The sequence below is a fragment of the Drosophila elegans genome, unplaced genomic scaffold (assembly GCF_018152505.1).
Source record: "Drosophila elegans isolate 14027-0461.03 unplaced genomic scaffold, ASM1815250v1 contig_149, whole genome shotgun sequence".
In the NCBI taxonomy this organism is placed as follows: domain Eukaryota; kingdom Metazoa; phylum Arthropoda; class Insecta; order Diptera; family Drosophilidae; genus Drosophila; species Drosophila elegans.
In genome coordinates this window covers 1969056-1981580 of record NW_024545513.1, presented here as the reverse complement: position 1 = coordinate 1981580, position 12525 = coordinate 1969056, and the positions used below count along the sequence as shown (strand labels likewise).

Sequence of the window (12525 nt, the reverse complement as noted above, 5' to 3'; positions counted from 1 at the left end):
CCCAGCTTTCTTCTCGTTTTCTAGGCGCAAAGTAGAAAATTACAACCTGCACACACGCTAATGTTAAACCGGGCGAAGGTAACCCCGAAAATTACCCACAATTTTCGAACAGACAGAGTCGGAGTCTGGCGTTTGACTTGCTGGCCCTCGGGGCCATTTTCTCAGTTTTTTGGGACCGGCTTTCCCCTCAGACATTTTACCACTTTTCCCAGTTGCCTCGTCAACTGACGAATGTGGGAAAACTCTCAGTTGCTCAGTCAGCTGGATTTTGAGTTTTCAATTTGATGTTGGTAAACGTTTTTGATGGCCGAGCGTAACCGAGACTTGGCTCAAAATTCATTTAACTAATTGCATTTGTTGGACAAGCGGCTGGCTCCAAACGTATTTGTCACGTCAACAAGGCAACAGTGGTTAAAAACCACAATACAACCCAGACCATATGGTCCAATTTTAGATCTGTTTTCAATTGGTAAAATTATAATATTATATCTTTAATATAATAACTTTGTTAAATTAAAACTAAAGTGATAACGAATCAAATTGAAAATTTCTTTCTGTACCCATTTAATTCGCTTAATTCTTGAATTGTTCTATTAAATATGAAGGTTAAGCTCTTAAAAATCAGTTTTTCAATAGGTAAAGTTTTCAAGAACAGGTTCACCAAAAAACCTTTTTTTAGCAATTTAATAATGTTTTTCTTAGTTAAATTAAATTGAAAATGTCTTTGTGTGCCCATTTAATTAGCTTAGTTCTTTGATTTTTCCAGCCACTTGCAACCAATGTTGGTGCTGCTCTTCGAGTTGCTGTCGCTGCTACTTTTGCTGCCGTAGATGTTGCTGCTGTCAAGTCAACTTGACAAACAACCCAGATGGTCAAAGGTGAGCCTGGTGATTTTCATCAATGGAAAACCCCGCTGCCAGTTTGCCATTGAGAAAATTGTGTGCACTGGAATTTAATTCATTGCATACAAATTGCTGCTGCTGCTGTTGCTGCTGTTGCTGCCGTTGATCTTGCAGTGGCAATTGCTGTTGCTGTTGCTGCTGTTTCTGCTGCTATTTGCATGCAACTTATTTGTCAAGCGGCAACACATTTCAATTGGGAAATTGTTGTGTGGCAGTTCCGCAATAAAAATAAAATCGAAACGAATAGCAAAAAGCAAAAAAAAATGTAAAAATGTAAAAATAAATACTTGAGCCTGCATCCGAGTTGCAAGTAGGCGTTGCACAATTTTCGTTGCGTTTCAATTGCATTTGGTTTTGCTTTGCTTTGCTTTGCATATTTTGTCGCCATGTTCAGATAGTGTTTTGGCACGCCAGCAACAAGAACGCCCACTTTTGGTTGGCAAAAATAAAAAAAATAAAAAAATGAAAAATAATAAAAAAAAAAGAAAAAAAAGAAAAAAAAGAAAAAAAAGAAAAAAGAGTAAAGGGGGAAAATGCCTTTAAAAATGAAATTGAAACTGAAACGAGTTTGCAATGTGGCCAAACGTCTTTGGCTCAGCTTCGTGCCGTGGCAAATCAATCAATTTGTGGCATATTTTTACAGCCCGTGTTGCTGGATGATATTGTTGCTGTTGCTGTTGTTGCAGTTGTTGTTGCTGTTGTTGCTGGGGATAATCGTTGCGCTTCATCAAGCCACAAACATGAAACATGAACATCATCAACGCCATTTCAACGCGCGCGTCTCGGCGCAAAGTTATAAACCCAATTTCGGACTCTCCCCTGGCAACTAGCAACTTGCAATCCGCAACTGGCAACCCGCAACTCTCTCAATGTTGCACAAGGACAAGATGGCATAAAAAAGCATATAAAATGCTTAAGTACACGCTCGCCTGGTGGTAATCACAGCAGATACATCTTAAGCAGGCAGCACAACAGCAACAGCAACAACAGCAACTCATGTTGCATGTTGCTGGCGGGCCTAACAACAGCAACAATGTTTCCCTGGAATATCTGTGTGTGTGTCGCGCGCTTTTAAGCACGAACCGCTTGCAGCGCTTAAGCATAATGTTGCTGTGTTACACTCGAAGAAATGAGGAGCTCAACTAAATTGAGTTTGAACAATTTATATCGATTGACTTGTATAAACTAAACAATTTTTACCACAAGGTTGGAATATCCTTTTACCATCCATTTCCTTTTGATATATATATTTTTTTTATATATTTTAGTTAATATACAAATACCTGCTTTGTTACACTCGAAAAATTAAGTCTCTTTATAAAGTATTCTTTGAATATTTCCTTACTTTCCGTTAATTCATTTTTTTTAACTACACAATTTACAAAGATAACTTTTTATTGATTGTATATTCTTTATATTTATACACTTTTTTTACAAAAATCGATTTAAGATTTAAGCAAATATTATATGTTGTAAGCATTTTTTTCTTGAAGATCTTATTTTAATTTCTTAAGAAAAACAATGTCTTATTTTTAACAAATTTCATATTTGTTCATACAACATTCTATCATAACGAAGATATTTAACAAGCATTTTATTGGAAATATATTCATTACAAATTGTGTGATCCCAATTTTTTTCAGTGTCATTGCCGATTTTGCCATTGTGGCAGCGTTGATAATGCGCGCAGTTTGACCTTATGACTAGACCCCCAAAACCGTTTGACTTTGAGCAGCTGCAGCAGTACTATTAAAGGCAATACCAATGGCAATATCAGCACTTGTTGCAGCCCACATAAAGCCCCATTGAAGTCAAGGTAAATATTGGAAAAAGGGCCATAGGAAATGGCATCCCATACCCATGGCTAATTGCCCCCCCAGAAACAGTGGGATTAAATCGGGATGAGGCACTGCCAATTGCATGGCAACTTACACGCAACAGCAGCAACAGCAGCAACAGCAACAGCAGCAACATTCCCCGCACGACGGCAACATGCGAGTTTTACTAGCTATGAATAATGAGGCGGTATGCGCAAATGCGGCAGCCGAAAAGTGTTTTGCATGCATTTGTCAATTTAGCATGCCATCAAACATCCTTTCAATTCCTTTTGACAACAGCCGACTGAAGTCATGCCCGTTGATTCCGACGCGCCAGATTGCCAAGCAGCCAAAAAAAATACGGAAAATAAAAAAGGAGGATAAAGGGTGACTCTCCCCCAGTTGGAGGCCACCACCACCACCACCACCTCAGTTGTCAACGCGAGTGACTAACGAGTGCATCATTAAACGATTTTAACGACTTCATTTAATGTTTAACACAATATTTACAGCTGGCCGTCCGGCTGAGATTTCCCTTTTGGATGTGTTGACAGAAGTCGTCGTCAGAGTGTAAACACCAAAGGAAACACTCTTGACTTTCAGATGATATACCCAATTTAACAGCATTCCTCAGGGATTTAATAGAGATATTTAAGTGCGTGAGGCCAAGGTGTATGTGCATTATAAAAGGATTTACAGCAATATATAATGCCAAATGAAAGTGTGGATTTGTCAAGTTTATATACAAAAAATCTGAGGAATTACATAACGGACAGCTACGGACAAGTAATAATTTAATTTAATTTGGTTTTAGTCAATTTGAGGATTTAAGGATACTTTTCTGTTAGCCTATGGCCATAAGAATTGTTTACAAAGGGTTTTAAGTAGTTATTTTGTAAATCCGAGTAAACAAAGAGCAAAAACTCTGTCTAACGGACAGTAAAGGACAAGCAAGGGCAAATTAAATTAATGAAGGATTTGAAGACATTGGGTGATAGCCAAAGACCATAATAATTATTTAGCAAGGGTCTTAAGAAGATATATCCTAAATTGAGTTACCAATAGGTACAAATTCCGTATAACGGACAGTAACGGACAAGAAAGGTTAGCACTTGTTTAGATAGCTGTTTCTTGGCCGGATTTAATTCAATTGGAATGGAGGATGCTGGGCCCTCCTCGTAAATCATCGCCCCATCACATAAATCAGGCAAAAGCGGAATATCAGCTGACCCAGCAACGTTCGCGGGCAACAGTTTTGTGGGCTGCCTTTGACATTCGATGAGATATTCGCCTGGCGAGTGTTAAAACTAACGGCAATTAAACATGCCGAGGAGTTGAAGCGTTTTACGGCTCGGCGCTCGTTTCCTGTCATTCCCCCCCAACTTATGTATTTTGCCCAACAAACACACTATAATGCACAGCCCCAAGATCACAAAAACATAGCAACCTGGGATGTCAGTCAGGCACACTTCAGCACTTGCAAGAAATATGACCACATAAAAAGTTGTGAAATGCACAGCAAACACAGGGGAATTTTATTTTCTTGGCGAATGGGAATGGGTATAGGATAAATCCTCCTTTTTGGCATCCCGGACCTAAGCCGCCTAAGCAAATAAACCAAAAACCTGAAAACCGAGGCGCTTGAGCAGGCCAAAGCACTAAATAGCCGTAACGAAAACAAACTGCATCTTAGGGATATATGTTATATATATATGTGTTTGGTGTGTGGTGTATGCTATATATTTCGCCGTCGTCATCATCATCTTTTTTCGCCACACATTGTTGCTATTTTGTGTGCCGTGTTAAGTTGCCCTGAGCCGAAAATCTCCTGACATATCTGGGCGCTCTGTGGCCCTTCATTCTTCATAATTCCGTGTGTGTAGGAATTATCTCCGCTTTGGTCTCCTTTCATTGTGCTCTTTTCTTTTCTTTTATTTTCTTTTTTTTGTCGAGAAATTAGCAAAAATCTTTGTTATGCAGAATGCATAGTCGTATGGGGAATTAGACTAAGTGATACTCAGCTGAAAAGGACTCATGGGCGAGGTGAACAAGTCAAGAATATCCTGGGACACACATATAGAGTAACAAGATGGAGTTTGATATGGGTAGATGCCAATAAAGATATACAAATTATTGGTTTGCTTTAAAAACAAATTCCACTAGCACTCAAATATATTTTATAATTATACATTTTCAATATATATTCTATATTTTTGAACTATACTTTTTAAAGTTTATCGAGAAATAAGTTCTATAGTTTTTAAATAAATTCTTTACATTCTTATATTTTGTCCCCTCATATTTAAAACCTCTATATTATAAAAAAAAATTTAATAAATATTTTTGCTGCTGTACAACTTGTAAAATTTCAAGACCGATTACCTCACTTTGCTTACAATTTTTATTAACCCTAATAAAAAGTACATAGACTTACAATTGTGGCAGACTTTGTACTTTTTACTCATAACAAATTTAAGTATACATTTTTGGGAGACTTTGTACATTCTACTCATAACATTTTTACGTCGGTGTAAAATTCAAAATCTTAAATTCCTATTTCTATTGCTTTGTAACCATGGAATATTTTTAGATCCCAAATATTTCGAGGGTCCCAAGTTTAATCAACTTTTCATAAGTACCTCAATCCCCTTGGTTTTAGCGAAATGAAATCTTTTATGCATTTTAGACACGCATCCCTTCGACTTATATGGCTGCCTTTCCTACCTCTCTTAACCCTTTGTTGCCCCGATTTCTGTATCGATTCCAGGACACAAACAACAACAACAACAAAATAGCAGCGAAAGACGAGCGAGAAATATCTGCGAATGCGAACTGCGCCCGAACCTTTTCGGTATGATTATCACAATTATCTGTAATTCAGACCATAAATCATTTCATTCTGCAAGCGCACAAAACTTTTAAACGTAACCCAATCTTGCGACTTGGCTCAGCCGTCGTTTTTGTATTTTTTTTGTGTTTTTGTTTTTATCAAGTTATACAAGGCTTTATAAAAAATACATATAAATAAATAATGTCTTGCCCCGACTTGACGCTCTGGGTCCGTATGAGGCCAGTTTCTGAGTCCCCAGTCTCGGTTTTTTTTTTTTTTTTTTTTTTTTCAGCCGGGCTTTTGGAGTCGGCCATCGCCGGCATTGCCGTCACCAAGTTGGAAAATACTTGGGTACGAGCAGAAATTTACAACACGATCAAACAATTCGAGGCGAGGCTGGATCGATTGATTGCTTAAGGAGGGTAGCTCCAGGTGCGCCGAGAAAGGGGGGCTATGCGGTATGGTACACTGATAAAAAGTTCGAGTTCTAAATTTTATATATATATATAAAAAAAAAAATTTTTTTTTATTTCTATATTTAATGTATCCATATTCAAAAGTATAAAATGGTATAAATAAAAGATTTTAAATGCATTTAAGTTTTATATGGTTTAAACTTATATAAAATTTTTAAATAGTTAAATCATTAAAAAAAATGTTTTTTTTCTATATAAAATTTACTTCTTAGATTGACCACATATTTTTTTGACCAGTTTATAGTACAGTATAGTATAGTATCTGGCGGCGATCGATGTGTAGACAACGTGCCCGGTTCCCAAAACATGTTCGTTCGTTGGTTGGTTGGTTGTTGTTACCGGGCATTAAAATAGATTAACTCATGAACTTGCATTCAAATCAACGCTGCTTAAACGCTTTGACTTCGTGTCAACAAAATTTATAACAAGTTATTGAGCTGAGCGACGTTGCGGCTTGTGCAATCGACGCTTTTGCACTTAGCCAGCGAAAAGCAGATGAAAATTGCCCCTCGAAAAATGAGTAGTGCCAGCCAAAACCTTTATAATGGCATCCGCAGAAAGAAAGTGGCCATAAGTTGCGGTTGATATCAGCCAAACGGATAAACAATACCTTGTGTGCATTATTACTATACTTAGTTACTAGATATTTAACTCTATTCAGTTATAGACTTTTGGTTATTTCTAGTTATTTCCTCTCAATATTTTTGTAATTTAAAATTTTTAAGTTCATCGAAATAACAAATTCAATTATAATTGGGCTTACTATTCAATTAGTTGGCACTGAATAAAGCTAATAAAACGTTGAGCTATAAAATTATTAAAAGCAACCATGACCTGAAGTTTAACCAACAGGTAATCTTCAAGCTAAAAAAGCTTTATCTTATGGAATGAGTTCAAACTTTAATTAACATTGAACTAAGGTGATCTACAATCCTAAAAAGCTTCCTATGAAGCAAAGATCCCTGGTCGGGCGCCAACTATGAGCTTTGCCTTATAAAATGAAAATACCTATCGTATATCTGCATTAACTTTTTAATAGAACTCGATACAGCATTTTCGAACAAATAATTGGCCGTACTCCATTTAATTAGAAAAACCCAACCATAGTGGGGAGTTAAACTATTACATGATAAATGTGGAAATAACCGAGGGTTGTAGTGGGCGTGTCGCTCCGCCCCCTCTTGGTTTTCAATGCCCTACCGAAGAGTTCCTACCGATTGTCAGCGGTTGTCACCTGCAGCGTATTCGATGTCAGTTCAAATTAGTAGTGAATAATAGAACTGAAAAAGAGGGTGCTGTCAAAGAGTCTCACCTGGGAATGTTCAAAGTGTAAGGTGTAAGAGCCAACCCCCTCCACACTCCACAGTCCACACTCTTAACTCATTAGAAGCGCATTCAGACCATTCAGCATTGAGTGATTGCCGTTGTTGGCTGGCGCTGCGGCAGGTAATTGCCGGGCCATCTAATATGCACTTGGTCCGGTAGTCAGTCATTCTGTCAGCCAGTCAGTCAGTCCATTTCAGCCCATTGCAGTCCATTTCAGTCCAGTCCAGTCCAGTCAATCACTCGTTCGCTGCTGGCCCCACTGACTACTCAAATTCATATTCATATTCATTATGGGCTTATGACACTACATTGCTGGCCTCATTCATTGCTAATTTTTTTTAAACTTTACGATTTTAGGTAAATTGATTGAAGAAAATTGACAGAACCCGATAGTAAAAATACTAATTGGGTAAAAAAAATACCATTCGATAAAATACCACCGGGGCCGATACATCAATGATGTAAAAGATGCAAAATTTGTATTTAAAAAGTACAATTTTGCTCATTCATTGGAGTTGACGACAAAACGGAGGCTTAAATCCGTCAATGAATGAGGCCAACAATGTAGTGCCATAACACCATTAGAAACGAACGAACGAACGAATATCACAAGGGGTAAAAACGTAGCATTTAACCATTTTATATATATAGTATATTTATATATACCTATATATAAATTCAATTAGTATTAGCATTTTTAAAACATTCCCATTTCCAGAGAGAGCGATAAATTAGCATAAATTCTATTTGGCATTTAAATTGTTTATTACAATGTGCGGTGGGGAGCGGCACTTGACTGGCAGTTAACACGTGTTGCAATCTCAATTATCCAGGCTTAAGCCCTTTGGGGCGTGTAAAGTTTACCCCAGAAGGTTTATAAATATATTAAAAGGCATTTAAAAATGCAAGTGTGTACTGTTGCTCCATCAAAATTATTATCAAACACTTGCTGCATATTGATCATATTGGATATTATTATACTATTTGTAAAGCAATTTCTGTACGAATTCTGGTCAGGGTCTGTTCCAGTTCCAGTTTTTCCCATTTTGGCATGCAAATTTGTGTGGCTCGAAGCGTTGCGTATACGCAGCGTGTTCTCACCATAGTTGCTTATGTTTCTTTATGGCCATAAGTCTAAACTGCAAGTCAGAAAGTCATATCTAACACGCACATGAATTTTTGGTGCGTGGTCTTTGTAATTGAAAACCAAACAACAAAAAAAAAAGGAAAAACCAAATTGAAAAATGCTTTTCAAGCGGCGCTTTTGAAGCAGCAGCGACCTTGTTCCTTTCTGGACTCCCTGTGTGTTTTTTTGCAGCATCATGCCAACTAATTTTCCAAATGACGCAAGTTAATTGCGTCGGGCTCAGCCTTTGTCAAAGGTGAAAAATGCCCAGACTGGAATAAGAGGGGAAAAAGAATGGCTACAGGGTAGCAAAAAGGGGCAGACACAAAAGCCAAGCGCATTCATTAAGCCAAATCATATTAAGTAAATATGTCGAGCAGCCGAAGGAGGTAAGAACACTGGGAGAAAAAGGTGTTTAACTATGTTTTCTCCTTTAAAATTATATCTTATATTATATGTTGAAGACGTCCTCCACAAAGGTCAATAAAAACGTGTTTAACTATAAATATTGAGGGTTAAGTAATCATAAGATGCTTGTAAAAATGTTGTGCATAATTAGCATTTGTATAAGGAAGTACTTAACAAAAGGTCAATGAAAGTTTGTTTAACTTTGTTAACTTATTTAAAATGTAAGTACCAGATAAATTTCAATGGTTATTAATCCGAGGTTGTTTTATACACGCAAGCAAAGTTTCTTCAAGACAGGAATCCCTCAAAAGTTGTCCAATATCTTTTGAAGTGCAACATCCCATTCGATAGGCAATTTTCTCCGGGTGTACGATCTATGGGGCGCCTGTCACGGCTACCGCTGGCCACTCCCTGCCTTCCAGATCTCTGGCGCCTTCTTACCGACCGGAGAAAGAAGCCGGAGAACCACAAACAAATTAGTCAATGACGCGGCGATCTTACCCAGTGTATTTTCATTAATATTTTATTGCTTAATTCCTTTTGTTATGCTGATTATGCCGACGCAGAGCGCACACTGAACAAATGAGGCTGCTGTTCATGGGAAAACGGCGCGGATCGTTGCATGATTTTCAATAATTTAACAGCGGCTTTCAATATACTATATGTATATTGTATATAATCCCTTCGTGGAGCTTTTTTTCTTTTGGTTTTCTGTGATCTGCTAGCCACACGGCTGTCTCTTTGTTTCCAGGCACAAATGTTAATTTCAGTTTGTCTTGGTAATTTATCATCTTTCTTCTGCGCCTGTTGTTATTTTTTTTCTTATATTTTGTTGTGTTTGTGATGCTCTTCTAAACGCTTTTAATTAAAACCAATGCGCATGTGTAACTTTCTTAAGCAGGCCCCAAAGAGTTTTTGGTCTAGTCGCAGGCAGCGCTTTGAACTTGGCCGACAGGCGCGTTTGTTAAATGATTGATGTGGTATTAATTTTAATAAACGTTTCTCGTTCCTCTCCCCCATCAATATATATGCAGATCCGAAAGGAGAACTGGAGATGCGAGATTTGAGAGGGGAACTTGGAACTTGGAGCTTGGAGGCCAGTTTTGTAGGAGCCAGCTCGTTTCGTTCTGCGGTTGGAAAATACACACACGCACTTGCGTGGCGTCTGCACTTTGGGTAGAAAAAAAAGGGAAAAAAAAACGGGTGGCCAGGGGCACCAGATTGCCATTGCCTCAATCACATTGCGTCCATTTGGCGTTGCTGACTCTATTAAAAGTGTCATGCAATTTCCCAGCCAGCCATGCAAATCCGACGGGCGAAAATCTCACAAATTCCACCAGTCCTAACCTCTAGTTATGAAATTAAATATATTTATATATTAACTATTAACTAGGCTTATAACAAAACCTATGTGATATTACAAGCATTAAAGTTGGTTTGGTTTTGTTATTACCATTTGTAGGTTCTCCTAGCGATTGTGTATAAATAACGAACAAAATATTATGGCATTACTGACTTTCGACCCAATATTGTGTCATATGGCAAGAGCACAAGTTTACATAATCTGCTAATTGAAAAACCGAATTGAAATCGAAATCGAGAGCAAAAGGCAAAGGCAAAAGCCCGGAGGAGCCATCAAAACGATCATTAGCGGAAATCTGTCTTAGTTTTCGGTTGAGATCAAAGGCCGGACGAGATTGATGAGCGAATTTTGGATCGGGGCCAGAAGATCATTATGAAATGCTGATGGTTTTTAGCCTTTAAGTGTTTGCTTCCGCTCTGCGATAAGCGAAATAATAGGAGAAGTCGAGCAGTCGAGCAGTCGAGAAGTCAGCGTGGAAATACGATCTCCGGAGTGCCAAAAAATAGGCACAGAGTCACTCCATCGTTAGCTTCACACCTCAAGTGAGCCTGAATAATTGATTTGAAACCGAAAAACGGCGCCTACCTGGTCTGTTTTTCCCTTTCGTATTCGTATCTGTAAATGTATCTGTATCAGCAGTATCTGTATCTGCAGCTATGTATCTGTGGCCCATAGCGTGAAATCCGTTGGCACACAGGGCTGAACAAGCCGCATCCAATCGATTTGCTAGCCAAACTCATCCCGTCGAGTCGCAATCATCGCCTCTAACAAAAAAGGGATTCCAGCTGAGCGGCTGACAAAAGGTGTGCGCTACTGTGAGCTCCTTGGATACGATTCCAAATCCAAATAGCAATTCCACATCCACATCCCAAACCCAAACCCAATCCACATCCGCATCCGCGGCGTCTGTTGTCATTGTTTGTTTATGGCTGTTTATTGTCAGTGCTAATGCCGTGTAAGTGGTTGATTTGCCCGAAATATAAGTACAAGTACGACAATTGCAAAGGCCATATGCTGTGCAAATTATATAGAAATTTTAACAGCAGTATCTTACAGAGAAAGTATGGCAAACTTAGTATCTAACTCATAATAAATTAAAAAAACAAGAGCGTTTTGGAGGAAAAAGTTAGAGAAATGAATAGAGAAGACTATCATTAGGATGCTTAAAGAATATTAAAACAGATTTTTGGCAGCTGAGTATCCAAAAGATATTTACCATAAAATATAAAAATTAAATGGAAGATTTTAGCAGCACATTATTTTAAAGATCCCTTAGACAGAAAAATAAACGTAGGTTATATTTGTAAGATACTTTTTTAGAGAAATAAACGAGGGGTATATTTTAAGGGTACTTTCTATAAAACCGTAAGTATTAAAACTGAACTTCGGCATACAACCTATATTTTCTACTATTTCTATAGCCTTTAGATATTGACGTAAAAGATAAGGAAATTAAGTGGAACTTTAAGCAGCAGAGTATCTTAACAAAATGTATTTACTATAAAAACAATTAAATAATAGTGTTTTTCAGCACATTATCTTGCAGATACTTTCTTTAAAACAAAGAAGTTAAATGAGAATTTTTAGCTGCACAGTATTATAAAAATACTCTTCGCAATATCTAGAAGATACTTTCCATAAAACGACTTCTCCACACTCATTCAAGTCCGCCAATGATTTATGCTTAAATGCACAAGTACTCGTATCTGTGGGATGCATTCATCAAATCATGACTAACTCGAAAAATGCCTGCCAGCCACTTGTCCGCAATGAGCTCACATGTGTATCTGTGAGATACTCGTGGCGGTTGTATGTATGTGGGTGTAATTCGAGGCACTTAGTATGTTTTTTTTTACCTGTTTCTATGGTATAGTTGCCACCGTTTTGGTTTCGAAAACATAATTTATTAGAAGTCACTATAAATTATTAAGAGATGTGGCTTGTATTATTTTTCTTTATTTTTAAGAGATAACATAAATATTTTGTTTTATTGTATCTGCTTCTAATGAAACACAAAGGTTAAAAATCTTTTTCTGGAGTTCATTAGTTAGTGTGACTAAAAAGTGCTAAAACTTTTGTATCTGTAGACTTAAAAATATGGTTTTTTGTTCAAAAAGAAAAATAACTGCATCTAAAGTAAGGGAACTACTTAAAATGGTTCTAAAGAATATTTTCTCACTGATTAGATGACTAGCAATTTTTTCTAAAGTGATAGTAAGTGTGAATAATTGTATCTTTTGCCGTATTCCTATCAGCGCAAAATCTGACTTTTATATT

The 12525-nt window shown here is 37.4% G+C and overlaps 1 protein-coding gene across 4 annotated transcripts in view; it reads right to left on the bottom strand.

Annotated features, from left to right (window-relative positions):
- The window catches only part of LOC108137306 (transcription factor Sp9), a 33276-nt gene that overhangs the window by 18807 nt on the left and 1944 nt on the right, over positions 1 to 12525 (bottom strand). The window lies entirely within an intron of this gene.